The sequence below is a fragment of the Malaya genurostris genome, chromosome 3 (genome assembly GCF_030247185.1).
Source record: "Malaya genurostris strain Urasoe2022 chromosome 3, Malgen_1.1, whole genome shotgun sequence".
Taxonomy (NCBI): domain Eukaryota; kingdom Metazoa; phylum Arthropoda; class Insecta; order Diptera; family Culicidae; genus Malaya; species Malaya genurostris.
In genome coordinates, this window is record NC_080572.1 from 252,262,864 (window position 1) to 252,282,194 (window position 19,331).

The 19,331-nt window shown below is 38.5% G+C and overlaps 1 long non-coding RNA gene across 1 annotated transcript in view; it reads right to left on the reverse strand.

The window, feature by feature from the left end:
- LOC131439002 (uncharacterized) overlaps positions 1 to 19,331 on the reverse strand; it is a 101,517-nt gene that overhangs the window by 76,576 nt on the left and 5,610 nt on the right. The window contains exon 2 of the long non-coding RNA XR_009231038.1: positions 752 to 1,380. This is a non-coding gene — a long non-coding RNA (uncharacterized LOC131439002). The remainder of the gene's footprint in view (positions 1 to 751; positions 1,381 to 19,331) is intronic.

Below are 19,331 nucleotides of genomic sequence, written 5' to 3' on the forward strand. Positions count from 1 at the left end.
AGGGAAACCCTTTTCCTGCACACGAAGGGAGAAGGCGCAGAATTACTTTCACAGGTAGCTGCGCCACACCGTACGTTCAATGCGAAACCGCACTCAAATTACTTTCTCTTTACCGCGCGCACACGTTTTCGTTACTTCCCCATGCCCCCTCCCGGGATTCCGCAAACCTCGCACACCGAACACTGGCGAGCTAGCAGTTTGGCTCGGAACGGAAAACATCGGCATCGAAAACCGTTTTCCAAGCGGCAAGCGAAAGCATGGCAAATTGCTAACTTCTAGTCTAAGTTCGGCAGCAGTTTGTAGGCTTTTCTTTTTATTTTATTGCTGTTTTTTTTTCAAACATCAAAACCGAACCGGACTCAAATATTCAAAAGGTGTCAATGTGGGTCTTCCTCCGTTAGCACGATGGTCTCAAGGTGCAGAGGAACTCAACCTTTCGCCATATTCTGTCACTTTTTTTAAATGTTTTTGCTATAACTTTCCTCTGCCCTCCGGATCAGGACGACCTGGCAGGTGGAAAAAATCAACCTGCCTCATCGAAAGTGTCTAGTTTTCATATTTTGTCGTCTTTATTTTTTTTTGGTTCGATACGTCTGACTGACTGGCTGATAGTTCCGAGACAGATCGAGAAATGCACCGTCACCAGCTGCGATGAGGGAATAGTGGACTGTTCTTTTCCTACGGGTTTTTTTTCTCTGTTGTTTTGTATAGTTTTATCGTAACTTTTTTTTAATGGGGGTCCGTTTCTTACCGATTTAACTGGTCGTCTCGCGCTTTGAGATGAAATCAACGTAACTTTTGATACACTGACCATTCTGCAATTTGGATAATCCCACAGGTCGTCGATCACTTGTAAATCACTATTTTGGGCGGCATAAGGTGGTCGTTTTTCTGCAACTGTTTTCGCCACGATGATTGTCAGTTTCACGGAACCTCCTAGGTTTCACTACACCACTGGCAGTTCGCGATGTTTAGCACTTGTTCGTATCAAAGCGATTGATTACGTGTTTTCGTCTTTTGCCTATCTTCGACTGGTTGGCTGACAAACTCGTGGTTGGATGTTTAAGCACTACTTTTCACCGGTGATACCAATGACGATCGGATAATGAAGATTATGACGATGATGACGATAATGATAATGATGACGATGATGACGGTGTTGTTGTGGCTAATGCCAAGGTCCACATTTGCTGCGCTTCGCCGATCAACTGCCGGAGCAAAAACTATGTTGACTGCACGAAAGGCTCCACCACACAGGCAGCCTAGCAGCTAGCTAGGTGCTGTTTCCACTTCTTCTAAGAGGGGCTTCGGCTAACAAAATCTCCGAAATCAGGCGCACAGGTTTGCTCCACTGGAAAACCGTCTACACGGCGCGAAAGTCTGCGAACGAATGAAAAGGAAAATTTCAGTTGAATTTCTGTTGTAGATTGTGACGACTGCCACCGCCGCCAACTCACGTACACTCACACTTTCGCACACCACTGGCATACGGAGCAGCGGCACAAGAGCAGCAGCAGCAGCAGTTGGCGGAGGGAGCAAATGTCCGCGCGGGACGTGCGATGATCGTTCTCTTATTCTCCTACGTGGAAGCACGAACACCATCGCCGGCGCGGGAGTACCATCGGGGCCCGTGAGCCGAAGCAAGACGGCATCACATGTGTCGGCAAACACTTGCTAGCGCGTAAAGTGAAGGCGACTGCGGGATCGGTCGGTGTGTTGGTGTGCGTCGTCGTCCGTATACGCCGTGTACGGACAGTATATCGTGTAGAATCGAACCGTCCGTACGTGACTAACTGCCTGCCACATACAGACCGTGCGCCTGCGCCTACTGCGCTGCGGTGTGGGGTGTCAGCGTGTGTACAATAGAACGCGTACTTGTTGGAAGGGGTCGTATCAAGTATGCGTTCGATTCTAGCACATGTTCAGAACACCATACACATGCGGCGGGCCCGTAGGCGTTTAGCAGAACCGAAGGAAGAAACTTGTATGACTTCATCCGCATTTGCGCGTCGTGGCAGAAATCGCGTGTGAGGGATTTTTCCACATATCGAGAATAGTTCTCGCTCCTTTCCTACCCTTTCCTTTCCGTTCCCTCGGTTTCCACCACGAACCGCGTGTATGGTGGAAAGTCAGAAGAACCAAGCACGGAAAATGGAAGTTCATTTCGGAATGAGCATGCAGGAAAAATCCTCCACATTGTCACCCGTATACTAGCTTTGTACAGCAGAACTTTTTGGCAACATACTCGTGCTTCTGTAACCTCTCTCAACGCGACCAATTTTTCATTTCGTAACTACTAACAAACTTGATTAATTCAAAATGTGCCCTAACATTCTTCCGAAAAACAGGTCAATGTAACAAATTCTGAAATTTTCTCGCTGAGAGCAGCAGCAGTGAAAGTGAAGTCACGAAACTTTATTAGGGGATTCGTACGCATTTGCCACATCGCACAAAACTTGTGATAATTATGCTAATTAGTATGCATTGCCCCCTCGAAATTTCACACACACACATACACAGAACCGTACGACCGGAGCTTCACCTCTGCCTATGTTTGTGTGCAATTTTTGGCGAGGATTGGCGAAATCAACGCCTTCCGCCGCCATCAGGCCGGGTCCAGCCTAAATGATGTTTTCATACGACACAATACCTATGCACCTATATGGTTTTATTGTTTTTCGTCCTGCAGTAGTAACCCGAAGTAGTCAGCAGCAAATGGTTGCCGAGTTACCGAGGTCACGGTCACGGTTGAGGTTGGACTAAGCAGCGGCAATTTCCTTCGACCGAACGTGCAAAGGATGTTGTCAAACTCAAATGTCAAGCAATTAGCTTGCGTGGCAGCTGAACTGACAGCATGCATAGGTCGCCAGATTCTTCTCCATCTCCAGAACACTGAGAATCATGATGCTCACTCACTACGGGACTGTCGCAATTATGCATGTGAGAAAGTGTTTTTTTTGTGGTGAGTGTATGCGAATTTCGCGTAATTAATTAGCCTGAATTTTATTCGGTTGTTTTGCCGTTTTCTCTTCGGAAGCGCCTAGAAGGCAGAGACTTCACGAGTGAGGGATAACATTTGAGCTGTAAATGCCGACTGACAGAATGTGACTATTCAACCGTCGAAATCCGTCGTCGCCTGATGCACGTAAGAATGAGATATTGGTGTGCTGTGGAATAAGACACTGAACGAGTTGTGTTTTGTTAGTATGTAAATAGAAAAAAATAGCTGCCGACCTGTCATTGTCCAATCTGACATTTTCGTTCATTCCGGCAGAAGTCTGGTTGCTGGTTGTTTGGGAATGAGAAATTTTTCCCAGTGTACTGCGATGCGCCGGAATCCACGACTGACAGATTAATTTCAAAACAACGCACGCGGCTTCTTCAATTGTACCACATTTGATCACCGCCCATAGTAAATTGTGTGCTGGATGCATTATCGTTTTCGTTGTTGTTTTAGCTTTTAGCACAAAACCACGGCGTCATCTGATACTTGAACATTGCGGGCATGTCGCGAATGTTGCCTGTTCTCGTTAAATTACTTCACTTTTTATTATCTCCCTGCACTGCGTCAATACCCCATCATCCATTCCGCACCAGCAGCACTGGGTTTGATTTTACTCCGCGGTGGAACAAAACAACAAAAATGGCAACAGTTCTTCCAGGTTCAGTTTTTGGAACCAGCTGATAGTGAAGGAGCAACACCGCGAGAGACTGGATGAACCCGGGAATCGAACCAGACTGGGCATCATTAATTAGGGACTAGCTTTCTTCGGTTTTGGCATGCGCCTTGTGAGAAGTTTTATGGCATTTTGTGCCATGCTTCGACATCGACGATGGGTTACTGGTCAGTAAATCGAACGGAAATTCAAACTGAAGACAGTTTTCGGTGAAGTGTCATTTCGACAATGTCATTTAATGTTAATTAAATTTGGCAACACTGTTTTGAAATCGTTCATCGTTTGGAATAAAGGACTATTCATACATATCCGGTCCGGTTCAGTGCCGGCACGACACCGTGCACGGATACTGATATTATTTCATTCGTTTTCTATGCACGCATTCACACCTATTCGGCACCGTGCCGTTTCAGTGCAGCTCGCTGTCAGTGTAGCGTCCGTCCGGCAAACTCCAATTCGTCGTCAGCGAAATTTTTTATTTTCACTGAAGTCGGTATGTCATTGCATTAGCTGTGCCGGAACGGAAACAGCACGGAAACGGAACGGAAGGGTTCCGATAAAAAAAGAACACTGATGGCGCACTGAAGGCACTTTCACTGAACCCTCACGGAACTGAAATGTGTGAATGGTCCTTAAACTTTAAGGCTTCCGACTGCTCACACGGAAAATAAAAACTACCTATTATTTGTCTTCTTTTTACTTAATTCCGAGTTCTTTTGAGTTTTTTCTTTCATTCGTTCCTTCCATTGTTGTCTAAATACAAAGAGCACCACTCTTTCGAGAGTTTCGTTCAATAAGCTAAAATTTAGAAAACCGTATCAACCTGAAATTGAGTCAATACGACTTAATTGTAGGGTAAATACAACTCACCATTAAGTATTACTTTGCACGTGCTTTACGAGAACTACCTAGAGCCACTTTACCTAAAATTAGGTTATTGAACGGAACCCCCAGATTGGGTGGAATGTATTCAAAATTAGGTTGTTTTGCGGTTCCGTGCAGTTATCATCAATCCCAAAAATTCTACATGAATTATTCTCTTCGCAAAACTCTTCCTTCTGGGTACCGATTTAGGGCACAAGAACTAACGCTATATTGCAAGATAATTTTCGTTTACAGTCCAGTGAAACGACTTTCTTCCACTGGACTACCAGCGATAACCTCACTGTGTCTCAATACCGAGACGTCTGAGTACGAATGGATATTATTTCTCGCGAAGTACTCAAATGTTGGATTTTTTATATAGTTATTCGATTGTTCAATAATCGAATGTAATTTTTTATACTAATCGAATAAATTTCAATTGGTTAACAGAGATTACTCGATTATTAGTATTGGATTTTTTGAATTATTCGATCGATTAAATAGCTGAATATTGCTTTCAAACTAATCGATTATATTTCAGTTAGATAATAAACTTATTAGGGGTTATTAATCGATTAATCGACAATTACTGCTCACTCGTTGAGAGTGCCGAAATATCTTACTTCGATCAGTTCTACGCGTTTTTTTTTTTTAATTTTCATTATCAACTATTTCACATTTCTTTTTCTTTTCAAGAAAAACTCAGAGAGTGCGTCAAAACTAACTATGAAGAACTGTTAAAAAATGAATAGAATTGGAAACAATCACTGATTTAAAGCCATTTTAACGCGGCTTGCGTTATTTTGAGTTCGACAAATGATTTTTCGGGATGCTGAATTTTCGAGTGTTTCACTCAATTTTTTTTGTTTTTTACCTTTTTTACAAATATCAAAAAAGGTATAGAATTCGCTCAAACTAAAGAAAAGTTTTCCGAAGCCCGGAGGGTCGAGTGTCATATACCAATCGATTCAGCTCGACAAACTGAGCAAATGTCCGTGCGTATGTGTGTGTTGTCGACAAAGAGGTCGAGATCTCAGAGATGACTGGACCGATTTTGTTCAAACTTGTCGCAAATGAAAGTTCTCCCCGTTAGCATGAACGCTATTAAATCGGATATTTATCTTCTGAGTTACACGAAGTTTTATGTAAAAAATTTCAGTTTTCGACAATATATGTCACAATTGACCTTGAAAACAGAATATGTTTTTATATTTAGATTTCCAACGCTATCCAACAAGCCATAGATTGTTAAAATCCGTCAATTTTTAATGGAGATATCGATATTTTTGTGTAAGCGACTTTTCGCCTTATTCCAGTATTAGAATGACGAACGCGCTTGATGATAAAGCGATGTTTCGGAGCAAAATGAAACCTCAAATCACTTTTAATTTATCCGTCATACTAATTCATGGACATACGAACTATTTCTGGTTATACTGGTCTCTGAATATCATTTCTGGAAGTACCATAAATAATGACAAAAAATTTAAAGAGGAACTCACTTCTTCATCTCATGGAATGCTTAATCGATTGTCACACGTTTAAATTGAAAGGAATAGTTTTAAGGTTTCATATAATTTCTATCTTCTATTCGTCTTGCAGTTCCAAAATTTTAATAATTTAGTCATTAAAATGAAAACTAAAACTGAAAACTAAACACAACGACAAATATTCATGCGAAAAACACATGCTGTTTGATAAAAAAAAGGTGTCATCTCACTGCTAGGTGGTTTAAGCACCAATGCAATGCAATGTTCTTTTCCGTATAAATATATTCCATTTTAACATGTAGTTTCAGTGTAAATTCACTTAAATGCAAATGTTATTGCTACTACACTCAGCTAAGATACCTTCTTTTTCATTGAATGTAACTTCATACAGAATCTGGCGTCATATGCATTTCTATCATTTTGAAGTGAATGCCAAATGAATATACCATGAATTCGATTTAAGATTCATAGTTTTCACACCAATCTCATAATCTAAACGGAATTCATACGAATTTTATTTGTTTCACTTGTCGTCATAGTTCATATGTTTTGCACATGATGTCAACGTGTTAATTTTCATCAGTGTATTTTAACGTTAGTGGGATGATCATTCATAGCCTACTTGGATTCGATTACGAGCCTCGCACGTAACATCAGACAATTTTGCTTACTCAAGAAGATAACGGCTATTTAGGCTGTGAGCCACTTCGCAAATAGTTATAACTTTTCGGTAAAATTTGACGAACACGGCTCGAGGAGCGTGTTTACTGAAGCAAAAATTCCTATGGCGGTAAGCTTCAGCTACATTCAAAGAAAAATTCACGTTCGATTTACTTGAAAAATCACGTAAGATGATTCCGCATGTCAAATCGGATATTTTACTTGACGAAAATGAATGTTATGCGAACATCCCCTAAAATGAATAGAATCATCACATCACAGGTTTACGTGAATTGACCAAACGTCATACAATTTACATGAGTTTTCGGTGTGAAAATTCGATTTTTAAAACGGCGAACAGTGAGCCCTTAAAGTGTAAGTAGTTTGAAAATTCGCGAGAATTTTTTTTTAATTACAATTTTTTACTACAAGGCAAAAATAATTGTGGTTAAAGCCGGGGTAAAATGAATGATATAAAAAAAATGTGATTTAGATTTAAATTAATATGTAAACTACTTCGGTTTTGTCAGCCTTACAAACCCACTCCCATGATGTTATCGGTTGCTAGTGGTTTTAACTTCACAGAAAGAAATAATGAAATTTACACGAGATGTAAATCAATAGTAACATGGAATAGACATGGGTTGAATCGAAATTTTGATTGAAAACCTTCATCGATGCAAAACTAAATTGAATTGCATTGAATTTTCAATGAATATAACTGTATCTTTCAATTAACGCTTATTTTGAGATTAAATTGTATTGAAACGTACAGAATTGTCAAGTAATAATATATTTAATTACCTGCTCCAAATATGTGCATGAAAATAGATGTAAATTCACAAAATATTTTTATCTGTGTTCTACGCTGTTTTACTGAAATAGATGTTGATTTTCTCATCGTAAAAAGATATAAATCCTTTTGATTTATATGAAAATCTCCATCTGACTTTAAGCAGTATTCAAAATAACAATTCTCTGGTATCTAAATGAGACATGATCTGATGATCAATGTGATATGAGAACTACACTACATTTTATCTGTGCATCACGTAATTTTCATTGGATTATGCATTAAATGCCAGTCCATTGAAACCTACGTGAAATAAAGGGTGGAAAATATTCACATAACTTTTCACGTAACTATGATCTGATTATTTTTTTTTTTGTGTAGGATGGATTTTTAATACTGACCGTAACTGCAGAAACTGTTTTGAATTCTCCGATCAATATTTTTTTTGCCCCCCCACTAAAATTTAAATGGTGCGTTCATGACCTCCTCTCCTAATTTTAGCAACTGGAATAAATACTGAAACTTTGTTAGAGATATTCTACACTTATTTTCTCTCTATAATTTACCTTCCATATTTTTAATTAATTATGAGGTCGTTTTATATGCGGCGAATACGTAACTTCGGAAATCAGAGTAAAAAAAATGTGCAACCTCTAAAATCCGGATAAAAAACCGCCTTAGAAATTCGCGCATAAAAAAACGCGTAACCGCGAGTCAGAGCTGCCTAAAAAGTGTCGGGTAACACCAGATCTCGACGTTTCATACATTTCTAAGACAAAACAAGAAAATCGCGTAACTTTGAAAATTCACATAAAAATCGAGTAAGTTGGAAAATCTACGGAAAAAAACTGCCCAACTTCGGAAAACTGCCTGAAAAAAACGCCTAGTTTCGGGAATCCCCGACAAAAAAAAACGAGTAACTTCGGAAATCCGCGTGAAAAAATAACCGCGTATAAAAAAACCGTCTAACTACGAAAATCCGTAAGAAAAAACGCGTAATTTCATAAATTCGCGAGAAAAAAAAATGCGTACCTTCGAAAATCCGGATAAAAAAACTGCCAGAAAAAGACCTCGGTGCACAGAAAAAATACGAATTTTACAGGTGACATATTTCTACATACGATGCAATTCATAACTACCTAACTTTTGACAGATGACATAATATTCCACTCGCACAGAATTTTACAGATTCCGAATGTAATTTACACTGTGTCTGTTTGGATTTATATGTATTAATTATCCATCAAACTGATATAGGCTTCTGTGGTTCAGTCGATTACCTGACGTGCTTTGTGATCTAATGTTTTTTGGTTCAAGTCGCATTGTTGCTAGCGTTTTTGTTTTTTTTTTGTTTTTATTTCATTCGATTCCAAGCCAAGTAATTTTCAAATCATACAATTTCGCATCTTCTTGAACATAAATTTGTGTGCTCCATTTACGTGCATCTTATAAGATGTAAAATCACTAGATTTTTTAAAACTGTGTGGTTGCCAGTCCCAGTTTAACGAATTTCCTCTTCGAGTGTCTTTTACTACACACTTAAAAAAAATCCTGTGATTTTACATCTTATAAGATGCACATAAATGGAGCGTCGCAGCTCATGCAAATTCACGTGGAAGAACATTTAATATTGTGTCTAAAACTCCATGACATAAAATTCTTTGAAATAAAAAATAGAATACTGATAAGCAACCGCCGCGACTTGAACCAAGAATCATTGGATCGCACATACGTCTGTTAATCGACTGAGCAACAGAAGCATGCATTTGCTTGGCTGGCAAAAAGGTGCATTTAAATTCATACAGTCGCACCTGCTAGCAGAACGCAAGTTGCAGTTGAAACCAGTAAAATTTAAGCTCATGTAACATTAAGTCATTACAAATATATTTTCCGTCATTTGACAAATTAGGTCTTTATGAATTACATCGTATGACGGATTAAGTCACGGATTCTTTGGTTCTGTCAACAGATTCAATGGCTACTCGACTGACAGATTTCAATAAAAAATCGCAAACCTTCGTGAAGTGGTTCATAGCTTTGGTATGAATCTGTACAGTGAGAAATACTGCTCCAGTTTTTCTTTGTTATTGCTTTGTAATCAACATCTCAACTATTTGCCATTTTGTCACATTTCTTATATTAACTTTTTCTCAATTTTTTAAAATTTCTAAAAATTTCAGGTTTCGACCTTTATGCAGCCCACCAGGGGGTCACCCGTCCGCCATTCGAGGAAATGCGGGACACGTTATTTTTTATTTTTCAATCCGTAAACGTCAAACGTTAATCCTGCAACCTGCAAATGTGTCCCACCGTGTGCAGTATTACCCCTTCGTGCGACATCGCACCGAGCAAACATTCGCACTCGTTGCCTTGGAAACCGGAACCGCGGACAGAGCAGAACAATAGCCGCACAACCGATTACGTAATGCGTAATGCGTCCAAATCAAACCCAGGGAGATTGCACTTCAAACAGCTGCTGCTACAGCGACGATGGGATTGTGATTTAGAGGAAAAAAAAAATAAAAGTGTATAATCACTACACCGGGAACTCCTCTGTCGCCACCATCAACTTGCAGCAGGCAGGGCAAAGACAAATAACAGCATCAAACAACAGCAGCAGCAGCAACAAAAAAAAATCCGGTCAGACCGGTTCCACCCGGTTCGATGTGCTGCGTCATCAAAAGTGGCAGCCGAGCAGAGTAGCCCGAAAATTTGCCTATTGCCACGTGCCAGAAAAAAACTGGAACTAGCCTTTTTTTCTTTCGCCACCCGGCAGCGGAACTCGTTCAAAATGGCTGAACTGCAGTTGACACCGAAAGGATTGCTGTGTGTTTCCGAAGCGGTTCAAGGACGAGCCCCACGATTAGAGTGCGGGCCGGCCAACCGCTTCGGCAGGTTTCGTCATCGGCGGTGGTGCCATTTTTTTTTTTGAGATAACCTTTTCGAACCCAGCGCTCGCTGGCTGGCCATTTGCGAGATCTGCGAGATCGGCGGGTGAGCGATAGAGTCCTGGGTAGGCTAAGGTTTGGAGTAGGTAGGTAGGAGGGTCGGGTAGGGCCGCGAACAGCTAGGAAGAGAACTCGCGCGGAATGAATTGATGAAACCAGTTTATTTCTGCTGATTTCATGCTTGTTTTATTTTAATGGTGATTATCATTTTTCAAAAAAATATGTGCATGGGTTTCGGAAAGGTAGTCGGTTCGGGTACGGGGTGGTAGGTGAACAGACGGGACGGGACGGGGGAACGTATTTCTGGAACGGAGATAAACGATTGTGATGCTGGGCAAGCTTCGATGGTATAGGAAAGCGTTTTTTTTTTCACTGTATGGCGGTGGACGTGACTTCGTGTGGAGATAAGCTTGGGAAAGAAGGAATTGTCGAGCATTTGCGAATGGAATTCGTGTAATTCTTCGCATCGGGAGCGATTTTTCTTTTTGCGTGACCAGTCAGGAATTTAGGTGACGAGGATATTTGGATAATTTGATCAAGTTTTCCAACGACACTCGGGTCGGATCGGGGGCCAGGGCAGCTGGCTGCTATTGTAGCAACTCAGTTGGTGCAGTTGACTTTTCACTCGTCCGCCAATGGCAGCAACTTCAGGTTTCTGCTTGGACGATCTGCTCCTCCCAGAGGTTCATTTATTTCAATTAACCTTCCCATTCGCTTCGGTCCAGCTGCCCGCCTGGCCGCCGAACACCGATCATAGACACAGGAACGCTAGCTGGCTTGTTGCAATTATACGAGCAATTTATTATCAATTTTCCTGCTTTTTATCGTAGGCCTGAAACTATCGAGTTTTGGCTTTCCCGTTTCACGGCCACAAAATGGGGTGGGATCTTGAAAGGTTCCGAAAACAAAACTTCGGTTGCCCTGTTATTAATCTTTCAGCTGGTTCATCTGCTTCGGCGATTCGTAACACACACACACACACGCACGAAACACTCAAAAAACAAAAAAAAAAGGATCACTAACCTTTATCTAGTTAAAGATTATTTGTGACCTCTGCACTCCAGGCTCGGCCAAATTTCCTAATCACCGAACAACGGTTCCGTTTACCTTTTCGTTACTCGCCACTTTCCGGCGAATGGGTTTCACCAACACAGTGACGGTACGTAACGGAACGTAACCGGCTTCTATCAACGTTGTTTTTAGTTGTTATTATAATAATGAACAGAAATCTAATTAACCTGTTGCACCAACCACTGCAGAGGAAGAGCGCACTTGTTTTGATGGGTCTGTCTTTGTCAGATGAGCATGAATTGTGTCGCTTAAGTATATGGAAAATAAAGATTTCGCATGGTTGAAGAAGAAGACAACATGGTGAATTCACTTTTTGAGTGGTGCCAGAATCCTCGTATATATTTTTAAAACCTTAATGGTTACAGGGGCCCCACTAAATTCAAGTATCGTTCCACTTAAACAACAGATTTCATTCACTATGAAAATTTATAAGTCCAAAAACACGTCACCTAACCGTTCAGGCACTCGTAGAACGAACAAACGAACAATATTTAACCATGGGTGCACTGGAAATCGTAAAAGTGTAAGCACAATCGACATGTTTAGAAAAAATCTGGTAAATTTACGTATTCTGAGATCAACAGCTGGGTTCATGTGTTAGATTCAGGCATCGGTCATATTATAACCCCAAGAAACCGATAGTTCCACAATTATCTCAAATTTAAAATAATGCACGATTTGTTTTACTCGTGCCAAGATATAGAGCCGCCTTGAGCTAGTTTTAAATTTGATCAATATCGAGGAGGAGAACAGATTAGAAAAACCTGTGTAATGATGCCTTTCTCATATCAATCATACCATCATATATAATACTGTGGTATTCTTCAAAATAATTTTCTTCGATTCCTAAAAACAATAACCGAAATCGGTTTGTTTGACCGTCTACTGATAAAAACTATTAATTGGAGATGATTTGAGGTCGATTTAGAAAACTGTTTATAGTTTTTCGCCCTTTTCAGTGATGGTATACAATTTTTAACAAACTTCACCTTATATTTCCGGATCCGGAAGTCGGATCCAGATGAAATTCAGGAATTACGTATGGGACCACAGGACCTTTCATTTGAACCTAAGTTTATGCAAAAAAATTAAAGTCAGATTTTCTAGACTAGGAATTAGTATATAAGACCCAAAATTTGTAAATAAAATCAGAAGTTTTCGAAAAGTCAAATCGAGTAGATGTTTGAGGCCGAAATTTCTCATCTCCTTGTCAAAAGTCTTTTCGCTAAGACAATCGGTATTCCTCCGAATTAGAAGCATAGGTCTCCGCACAGAGGAGACAACTAGCCTTTTTCTGAGATTTAAGGTTGTGCTTAGTGCTAAAAAGACTGCTTTCAGCTGGTCAAAAACTATTCCGCCAAAGAAGCATAGGCTCTCATCACTCAAGAGCAACTAGCCTGCGGTCTTGAACACGTTATTTCCCAGCTAAGAGCTTGTACGCTCGAAAGAAATCAAGGGCCCTGAACACAAGTACTGAATTTCGTTTTTTGTTTCCGTCGATTACTTCCGTACTAATATCCAGGATGCGTGACTCTTATAGCAAGATTTTTAGAAGCATTTCCTATTTCTACCTAGTTGTTCTAATTTAATTTTGGATAATTGCTCCCATACTATTTAATTTTGTCTTAGTTAGTATTGATTCTTTCACAACATTCGTGAAATTACTATGATTCCTGCTATCCTTTTTAAGAATTCGTTCTGGTCGTATATTTCCATTGTTTTTTTTTTTATTAGTGACCTGTTGACCAGGTTGTATATTGCACTGATAGTTCCGGTCTGTCCATGTTCATGTCGAGTCTCGACCTGTTGTCTGAGTCCATGAGCTCCATATGCTTCGTCGCTTTCTCAGAGAATATAACTCTACCGTACAAGCGAGCAGTAGAGAGATTTCAAACAATATATATCTGTGAAATGCTTGGCGGTTCTCATTTCATTATTTTAATTTTTTTGCACATTTTACCCCATAACTCCGGAACCAGAAGTCGGATCCAAACAATATTCAGGAATTTTGTATGAGAGTACAAGACCTTTCATTTGAACTCAACTCATTTGAACTTGTGAAAATCGGTTCAGCCATCTCTGAGAAAAGTTAGTGCACTTATTTTCACATTTTTTTGCACATTTTACCCCATAATTCCGGAACCAGAAGTCGGATTCGAATAATATTCAGGAATTTTGTATGGGACCACAAGACCTTTCATTTGAATCTAAGTTTGTGAAAATCGGTTCAGCCATCTACGAGAAAAATTAGTGCAAAAAAATGTTACATACACACAAACGCACATACACACACACATACACACACATGCACACACACAGACATTTTGCGTACTCGACGAACTGAGTCGAATGGTATATGACTCTCGGCCCTCCGAGCCTCGGTTCAAAAGTCGGTTTTCACAGGGATTGCATAACCTTTCTATATGAGAAAGGCAAAAAGACTTACGAATACAACTAGACACTGAAAACTACGAAAAAGTAACCGCAAATACGGTACTCGAACCCGTACCTATCTCCTTATCGGGGAAATCGTTTTGCCCTAGGACAGGACCTGATAACTGTTAATCCATTTTCCGAGTCAGCTTCCGGTCAGCTCATGATTGGTTGAAAATGACATAAGCAAGTACAACACAGTTCGAAAAATTCTTGTGATTTTACATCTTATCAGATGCACATAATAAATGGAGCGTCATATTTCACAAAAAATTTATTTTCAAGAACATGTAAAATTGTGTGATTTTAAAATTACATATCTTTAAAACGAAAGGAATAAAAATCACAAGATCGACAGCAACAACGCGACTTGAACCGAAAAACATTAGTTCACAAAGCACACCAGTTAGTCGACTGAGCCTCAGAAGCACATATCTGCTTGGCTGGTAAATCGTGCATATAAATTCATACAGTCTCACTTGCTAGCCGAGTGCAAATTACACTCGGAGCCAGGAAATTTCTGTACGAATGGAATATTGTGTCATTTGAGAAGTTCAGTAGTTATGAATTGTATCGTTTGAAGAATTGCGTCACCTGTAAAATTCATAATTTCTTTCTGTGAAGTTATTGACATTAAAATTACTGCAGGGTGGAATAAAAAAGCGTTGTCAGTATCGGCGAAAATAGTTTGGTATTGATCTTTTTTTAAAGTTTCAATTTTATTTAAGTTCAATTCGTTTTTAATTCTTGTCAATGTGGAAAGTATATGAGTACATTTAATAGTCCTTGTATCATAAAATAAGAAAGCTTAAAATCACGTAGTGTGGTATGGATTGTAATTGAGACCAGATCTTTGGATACTTGTTTGTTATCTAACTTTATCTAATTTTTTTAACTAAACGATTTCTTTTAAAAATTCATCTGATAAAAATGAACTCAAAGCTTTATTTTTAGCTGTCTAAATGTTTTCAAATGATAAATAACCGGAAGAAGCTGTCGGAATGTATAACTATGTTAACTGGCAACAGTGGTCATGAGGGTTATATTATTTATAACAGGGAGCAGCCGGACTACGAAGAGAAATATTTTTCAGGAAGAAGAAGCCAGCTGTCAGGTGCCCCAGCACTTGAATTAGTAAACTAGCCTGCATTTTGTAGCATCCCGAACTGCAAAATGGCGACTATTGTAGACATCTGAAATCAAAACATTGCTTGTCATTTTTTTTTGTTTTTTTTGCCTTTTTCATACAGAAAAGCAATGGCAATTACTGTGAAAACCAATTCTAGAACCGAGGCCTTGAGAGCCGAGTGTCATATAGCATTCGACTCAGTTCGTCGAACACGCAAAATGTGTGTGCGTGTGTATGTGTGTGTGGGTGGATGGGTTGGTTGGAATATTATTTGAATCCGACTTCCGGTTCCAGAGTTATGGGGTAAAATGTGCAAAAAATGAAAATATGCGTTCTAACTAACGTTCATAGACGCCGCGACCGATTTTCATCTAAATCCGACTTCCAGATCCGGAAATATTGGGTAAAGTGTGTTAAAAATTGTATACTATCCCTGAAAAGGGCGAAAAACAGTGAAAAGTTTTCTAAATCGGCCTCAAATCTTCTCCAATTGATAGTTTTGTATCAGTAGACGATCAAACAAACCGATTTCGGTTATTCTTTTAGGAATCGAAGAAAATTGTTTTGAAGAATACCACAGTTTTATATATGATAATATGATGGATATAAGAAAGGCATCATTACACCACTAGGTGGATTAAAACTGTTTTTTTTTATTAGCGTTGATCGGGTAAGCGTTTTTTGAAACCCGAATCCGACCCGTACTCAATTGAAAATAAAAAAATTTAACCCATACTCGTCCCGAGCCCGAGATTAATTTTTCTTAAAAAAAAATAAAAATGTTTTCCCGTACCCGACCCGAAATTCGACCAAATTTTTCAACCCGAACCCGAACCGTACCCGTAGATAATGGAAAAAAAATCGGCACCCGAATCCGACAAACACAACATTTTCCTATACCCGAATCCGACAAATACTCGTCGGGTTCGGGTCGGGTATCGGGTACGAATTGTGTATGTGTGTGTGACAAATATTGACACTCAATTTTCTCGGAGATGGCTCAGCTGATTTTCACAAACTTAAATTCAAATGAAAGCTCTTGTGGTTCAATACAAAGTTCCTCAATTTTCGAACAGAAGTATGACAATAATGTCGTTCAACTTTCGTGGAAACGACGGAACCGAATGGTTCAAAAATTGATTCCAACAAAAGGTTTTAAGGTCTCATTCCGGGTTCCTGAATGTCATCTGGATTCGACCTTCGGTTCTGGAACTAATTTTAATAAAAGGTTTCTGAAATCCATCTGGATCCGATTTCCAGCTCCGGAATTACAGGGTAACGTGCGTTACAAAATCAAAATAATGTCACTAACTTTTCTCGAAGATGGCTCAACTGATTTTTATCATCTTAGAAAGGTCTTAAGATGCCATAAATATATTTATAAGATACAACTTCCTGTTCCGGAGATACATAAAAAAAATGTCAATTTCAAGAGTCAATTTTTATAAAATCAAATTCAAATATAAAGACTGATTTCCGGCTCTGAAATTACAAGGTGATAAGTTTGAAAAATTTCAAACCGTCATAGAAAATCGAACAAAATCTTTTAGATTGTGCTCAAAACAATTCCAATTTATAGGTTATGTTAGTTGATGACCGTAAGAACTGTTTTTGATTATACTGGACCCGTTATTTATTTCAAACCACCATTTGAATCGAAAGTGCAGAAAATTCAGGAACTCTTTTAAATTCGACCCAAAACTATTTGATTTTGTTTCCCTCTATCGATATCCAGTATAATTACCAGAAAAGGTGATTGAAATCTTAAAAATGGAGCTCACTTCATTTTCTCACATATGATTGAATCGATTTTCACTAACTTAATTTCAAATGTACAATATAAATGTAGTAAATTTATGCAAAACTATTTTCTAATCTTTTAAATTTGTAGCATTTTGCTGAGCCCTGCTGTAATATATAAGCGATAATTAATAATATTAGAAACGCATCATTACAGCACTAGGTGAATTAAAATTGTTTTTTTTTTCACTTTGACGTCGTTTAAAAACAATAGCCGAATATTATTTAATACTTTTTTTAGGTGTAAGTAAGACGTAAAAACTTTTCTCCACAAAACTTATGATATTATTAGGTACACGGGGTTAAACCGGATAGCTTAAATATTTTATAAACCTGTTATTATTTCGATCCATGTATGGACTTCATAAACGCGCTTTTATGTGACAGACAGACGTCACAGTTGGATGGAGGTTGAGACGTCAGAAAGGTTGAAATTAAGGTATCTAGATATTTACCACTCCATTGTATTGGTTCTTAATTTTTGTGTTTAGCCCCGCGATTTCAGAAATATTGGATTTTGGGTTGGTCACTTCTGCACGACTTGGAACGATAACTAATGCATATTTTTCCAAACATCAAATTGGGAATTATAGCTGAAAATTGAACACAACGATAGAGATATCTTGGGTAAAAATCTAATTGTAATAAAGGTTTTTTTTTCAATTTCCAAGAGTGTCCAGTTTAGCCCCGATCTCCCCTATGTTATGAAAACTGATTTCTTTAGATATTCAAGTCAATTATAAACTAGATAATTTCCAACGAACGACTTACGTATGAAAATTGATGAACATGTTCTAGACCTTACATTGAATGACTTGACTTACATTATGTACTGAGAACAGCCAAACCTCCACTGAAAATATAGGGTACTGATCAACTATAAACTGTCTCTGGTTAAACAGGAAACTTAAAATATAGAAGATTTCCGATAAGTATACTACTTCAAAAGGTATACTCCGAGTGAATTAATTTAGCCACAAACTAACAAAACTTACAAATCGAAATTTACTGACCTTTTTTTTTAGAGATTTTTTCTTACTTCACGTCTTTGCTTATGTAGCGCTTTAAAATTTGTATCGTTTAACATCCCGTAATTCCGGAACCGGAGGTTTGATCCGAATGAATTTCAACCGCAACTGGTGCTGCTACCGTAGAACCATTCGAATGATTTCAGTTTTTTTAATATCTTGTACGTCAGTCGTTTCGGAGAAATTTCTTGAATATTTCAAGTTCCATTCTTGAATATTTCACTTTCGAGAGAGCTTCAAAAACCGAAAAACTTACAGTTCCTGTAGATATCAATTAACGAGAATATCAAATGATGAAATTATGAGTTTTCAATTTTTAATCTAATTTTGAGAAAATCGGTCATGCAGTCTATAAGAAATGAAGAAGAAGAATGAATTTTCTATAGAAAGAAAATAGAATTTGCTGAAAAACCCGACATTCAAACGAAGCCTCGCCGAGATCGGAAAATGTGCCGTGTGTGTGCGCCTTTCGGTTTTTCACCGAACAATTTTCTCAGAGAATACAGAACCGATTTCAACAATCCTAAGTTCATTTGAGAGCTAGTGTTAGATCATTGATCAAGTTCAAAAATAAAATAGCAGATGCTTCCAGGTCAGAGAAATATAATCGTAAAAGTGGCGTAACACATAAATTTTTCTCGGCACATTTTTTTTTCAGAAAGTGACCAATAATTAAGTGTAATGTATTATTTCTGAAACTTTTGGATTCGAGAACGCTGTCGAACATGCAACGTAAGCGCTTGAATTTGAAATTATTGACCCAAATTCGTGTCAGAAATTATCCTTATGATAATAAAAACTATTTAAATGACAAAAGAAAGATATAACCATACCACTAGGTTAATTAAAACAAGTTTTTTTTCCAGTAATATTTCTAGTTGTTTCGGAAACATTAACCGGAGACAGGTGTAGCCGAAGTCAGTTTGTAAAAAAATACTAGTTTCAATGGAATCCGCTCCTTGTTACATTGTCGTTTATAAAGGCGCACTAATGCACTCTTAGAAAAAATGAAATTTACGCTTGACGTAAACTCAAGCATGCCGTAATTTCTTCAGTGATGACACAATATTACGTCTACTAACATGTACAAATAAACTTTGCGTCTGTATCGATGTAAGCTTTAGCTAAATTAACTGTGAAGTTAATGATATGTATATGACAATGACTTTTCTAAACTTTTTTCATGAAACTATTTGAATTTGCGTACGTGACAATTGGTCCAGCCAGTCTAGACCAATCTGAGTACACATTAATTCCATTTTTGTACATTCCACCCTGTAATTTCGGAACCGCAAATGAAATTTACAGATGACTTAAATCCATATATGACACAATTCAGAAGATCGTACTTCGTAAAATGATTGAATTTTACGCGAATGATGTAAATATACGTCAAACATGCCCCACACTGTTTGAAATGTGGGGCATGTTTGACGTA